The sequence below is a fragment of the Populus trichocarpa genome, chromosome 14 (genome assembly GCF_000002775.5).
Source record: "Populus trichocarpa isolate Nisqually-1 chromosome 14, P.trichocarpa_v4.1, whole genome shotgun sequence".
Taxonomy (NCBI): domain Eukaryota; kingdom Viridiplantae; phylum Streptophyta; class Magnoliopsida; order Malpighiales; family Salicaceae; genus Populus; species Populus trichocarpa.
The window spans coordinates 15,519,325-15,524,324 of record NC_037298.2 but is presented as its reverse complement, the minus strand read 5'-3'; the positions used below and the strand labels follow the sequence as shown (position 1 = coordinate 15,524,324).

The following is a 5,000-nucleotide window of genomic DNA, read 5'->3' as shown; positions in this document are numbered from 1 at the left end:
GACAAGGTGAGGGTGATCAAAAAGAGGATGAAGGAAGCCCAGGATAGACAAAAAAAGTTACGCAGATCGCCGAAGAAGGCCGTTGGAATTCCAAGTGGGGGATAAAGTATTTTTGAAGGTGGCTCCTTGGAAAGGCATCATTCGATTTGGAGTAAAAGGGAAATTAGCCCCGAGATATATTGGCCCTTTTGAGACTAAGGAAAAAATCGGGCTCGTTGCTTATCAATTAGAATTGCCTGTATATTTGGATAAGATTCACAATGTGTTCCATGTGTCATTGTTGCGAAAGGCCAAGATAGACCCCTCGAAGGTATTGCCACTGGTTCCTTTGAAGATTAAAGGGGATTTAACCATGAAAACTAAGCCTGTCAAGATCTTAGATCGAGATGAGAAGTTCTTGAGGAATAAGAGAGTTCCCTTGGTGAGAGTATTATGGAGAAGCTCTCGAATAGAAGAAGAAACATGGGAAAGAGAATCCGAGATGAAGGAGAAGTTTCCGCACTTATTCTCCGACATAGGTAAGTAACTTGAATTTCGAGGATGAAATTTTGTTATTAGGAGGGGAGAATGTAAATCCCGAGATAATCAAAGCTGGATTAAATTAAAGAAAATAAACTAAACTAAAAAGAAGTTGGGGCAAAACAAATACATTTAAAGAAAATGGGGTCTAAATGCAAATAATAATAATTATAGAGCATAAATACTACTCTTCTTACCAAAAACAGATCTGCAACTATCGTGAAGAAAGAAGAGAGGGAATTTTGGTATCTATTTTTACAGATCAAGAGAGAAACACCAAATTTCAAGAACCCATCCAAGATTTAGGGTTATAGGTAAAAATAAACACTGGTAGGCAAGGGATTAACAAGAAAAAAATTGAACAAGAAGAGAAGAGGGGAGGGTCGGCTGTCATTAGAAAGAAAAGGAGGGATCGAGACCTTGATTCGTATCGGGTAAGATATTCTAAACATGGTCTTATGAGTTGTTTTAAAGTCGATTATGAATTGATGCCTGGATGTTAAATTATAGATTTGAGTTCTATAACTCCAGATATAGTTAAAAATCTGAAGAGATGTCAGACAGTAACAGTTCAAAAACAGACAGTAACAGTTGGACAATAACAGTCCAAGTGTTTGTTGATGAATGATTTTGACTATCTTAGAGGCAGAACTAGGTTCTCCTCAAAACATTGAACTTGTAGCCTCATGTCTTATCTTTCCAACGACATAAATTTTGCTTGAATCGGAGTTCTACAATTCCAGATATAGTTAAAAATCTGAGTGGTCAAATAGTAATAGTTCAAAAACAGACAGTAACAGTCCAAGTGTTTGTTGATGAGTGATTTTGACTATCTTAGAGGTAGAACTGGGTTCTCCTCAAAACATTGAACTTGTAGCCTCATGTCTTATCTTTCTAACGACACAAATTTTGCTTGAATCGGAGTTCTACAACTCCAGATATAGTTAAAAATCTGAGGAGATATCAGACAGTAACAGTTCAAAAACGGATAGTAACAGTTGGATAGTAACAGTCCAAGTGTTTGTTGATGAGCGATTTTGACTATCTTAGAGGCAGAACTGGGTTCTCCTCAAATCATAGAACTTGTAGCCTCATGTCTTATCTTTCTAATGACATAAATTTCGCTTGAATCAGAGTTCTATAACTCCAGATATAGTTAAAAAATCTAAAGAGAGGTCAGACAGTAACAGTTCAGAAACAGACAGTAACAGTTGGACAATGACAGTCCAAATATAAAGAAAGGAATGATAACTAGGATTGGAAAAAGAACGATAATAATAATGAGTGAAATGAGAAAAACATAAATACTAAGAAATGACTGAAAGAAAGACTTATTGGTTGTTGATATGGTTATTATGAAACATATCCTTGAGTGAGGAAAATTTATGAGATAAACCTGTGATTTGCAGGAGGGACCACAGGCATGGTGCAACAGCAGCAGAAGGGGAGCATGAGTAGAGCTTCTATTGCAGGTAGGTGAATCACACTTTTACCTTCTACGTAAATTCCATGTTTATAATATATATTACTGATGTGAAATGTGAATTACCGAATGTATGTGTACTCAAGGGGAAAGGTTGTTGTGTGAATTGCTAAGTGATGAAATTATCACTGACAAATGAAATATGAGAAGTGGGATTTGAGGCGTAAACTAGCATACATTTAGTGTATGTTAGGATCTCGGGTAAGGGGATCGCCATGTTTGGACTAGCATACATTCAGTGTATGTTAGGATCCCGGGTAAGGGGATCGTCATGGTTGGACTAGCATACATTTAGTGTATGTTAAGATCCCGGGTAAGGGGATCGCCAAAGGGATCACCCTGCATCGACTCCTATGGGATGATGATGATGATACTAGTGAAAGGGGTATCAGAAATGGGTTAAACGAAGATAATCATGTTTGATCTTATAAAGCCTGGAATGGAGGTTAATAGTGAAAGAGGGAACAATTATTAATAGTTTGAATAAGAAAGAGATTCTAATGAAAACCAGAAAGGAGAAGGGAACAAAATATGAATGCATGTTACCCTTTTTAAAATTGCTTGATTTCGTGTTGTTATTTCTTTTTATGTGATAGTCACCTTTCAATAATATGTATTTTATTTCAGGAACATCACATGCACGACAGGAGTAGATCCTAGCTTATGTTTCTCTTCTTGTAATTTAGGTTATAGGGGGTATACCCTTATATTTTGTAAACATGAAAATGTTTGTATAACTTAATTTGTGTAATTAATGTTTAAACTTGATTGAATGAACTTAATCTCTGTAGTTCATGTAACCATCTTTCATGTCTAAGTATTTACTTTTATTTTCATCCATAATGATATTTTGTTATATAATGTATATCATGAATATCATCGGTAATAGGTGTGAGAATATTGTGGAAATTGAAACCCAAGACTATTGGGTCAGGATTAAGTTATGAAATGCGAGTTATTAGAAGTGTAAACATGCTACATATCAATAACTTGGGACCTTCCAGTATAGGGGGGACTCCGTCGAAATTTTGGTAAATTGTAATATGAAAACCATGAATATATATATATATATATATATAATTTCTCTGTTTTCGGTTGACATAAGAGTGTTGTTTTTTTATCTCCAAGTAGGTGATGTTACAGTAACAGTTCAAAACAAGACAGTAATAGTTCAAAAACAAGACAGTAACGGTTCAAATGTCTAGACAGTAACGGTTCAAAACAAGATAGTAACGATTCAAAAATAAGACAGTAACGGTTAGACAGTAACAATCCAAATATAAAGAAAGAAATGATAACTATGGTTGGACAAATAACGACAATATTAATGGGTGAAATGAGAAAAATATAAAATATTAAGAAATGACTGAAAGAAAGACTTATTGATTGTTGATATGGTTACTATAAAACATATCCTGGGTGAGGAAAATTTATGAGATAAACCTGTGATTTGCAGGAGGGACCACAGGTGTGGTGCAACAGCAGCAGCAGGGGAGCACGAGTAGAGCTTCTATTGCAAGTAGGTGAATCGCACCTATACTTTCTAAGTTAAATTCCATGATTTAATATATATTATCGATGTGAAATGTGAATTACTGAATGTATGTGTAATCAAGGTGAAAGGTTGTTGTGTGAATTGCAGAGTGATGAAATCATCATTGACAAAATAAATATGAAAAGTGTGATTTGAGGCATGAACTAACATACATTTAGTGTATGTTAGGATCCCGGGTAAGGGGATCGAGCATGTATTGACTAGCATACATTTAGTGTGTGGTACAATCCCGGGTAAGGGGATCGAGCATGTATTGACTAGCATACATTTAGTGTATGTTAGGATCCTGGGTAAGAGGATCGAGCTGGTATTGACTAGCATACATTTAGTGTATGTTAGGATCCCGGGTAAGGGGATCGAGCATGTATTGTCTAACATACATTTAGAGTATGTTAGGATTCCGGGCGAGGGGATCACCATGTAATGGCTAGCATACATTTAGTGTATGTTAGGATCCCGGGTAAGGGGATCACCTTGCATCGACTACTACGGGGTGGTGATGATGATACCAGTGAAATTGGTATCAGTAATGTGTTACGCAAAAATAATCATGGTTGATCTTATAAAGTCGGAAATGGAGGTTGATGATGGAAGAGGGAACGATTATTAATAGTTGAATAAGGAAGAGATTCTAATGAAAAACCAGAAGGGAGAAGTGAACAAAATATGAATGCATGTTACCCTTTTTAAATTGTTAGATATTCATGTTGTTATATTTATTGTGATATTCACATTTCAATAATATGCATTTTGTTTCAGGATCATCGCATGCACGACAGGAGTAGATCCTAGCTTATGTTTCCATTATTGTAATCTAGGTTCTAGGGAGTATACCCTTATATTTTGTAAACATGAAAATGTTTGTATAATTGAATTTGTATAATTAATGTCTAAACTTGAATGAATGAACTTAGCTCTGTAGTTCATATAACCATATTTAATGTCTATGTTTTTATATTTTTATCCATCCACAATAATATTTTGTTATATAATGTGTATCATAAATATTGTGGTTGGTCGATGTGATAATATTTGTAGAATTGAAAACCGGGTTAATTGGGTCAGGATTGAGTTATGAGACGCAAGTTACTAGAAGTGTAAACATGTTACATGTCGATAACTTGGAACCTTCCGGTATAAGGGGGGACCTTGTTGAAATTTCAGTAGATGTTAATACGAAGACCATGAATATATATATATATATATATATATATATATAATTCTAATTACTCTATTTTCGGTTGACATGAGATTGTTGCTTTTATCCCGGTATAGGGGGGATGTTACAGTAAGAATTGACAGATTGAGAGCTCTTTTTTTTTATCAAATGTAAGAATTGTATAGATCAAAAATAAGCTGGAGACCAGCAATACAAGAAAAAGGGAACAAAGTCCCTTAAACAAACCATACGCAGGACAAGCTTGCTGAACATAAAGCAAAGGG

At 35.1% G+C, this 5,000-nt stretch overlaps 2 long non-coding RNA genes across 2 annotated transcripts in view; both read left to right on the top strand.

Annotated features, from left to right (window-relative positions):
- Positions 1 to 5,000, top strand: part of LOC127904274 (uncharacterized) — a 10,418-nt gene that overhangs the window by 2,689 nt on the left and 2,729 nt on the right. The window lies entirely within an intron of this gene.
- Positions 1,552 to 2,802, top strand: LOC127904275 (uncharacterized). Its single transcript, XR_008057286.1, has 2 exons — positions 1,552 to 1,991; positions 2,630 to 2,802. It is a non-coding gene; the product is annotated as an uncharacterized LOC127904275 (long non-coding RNA).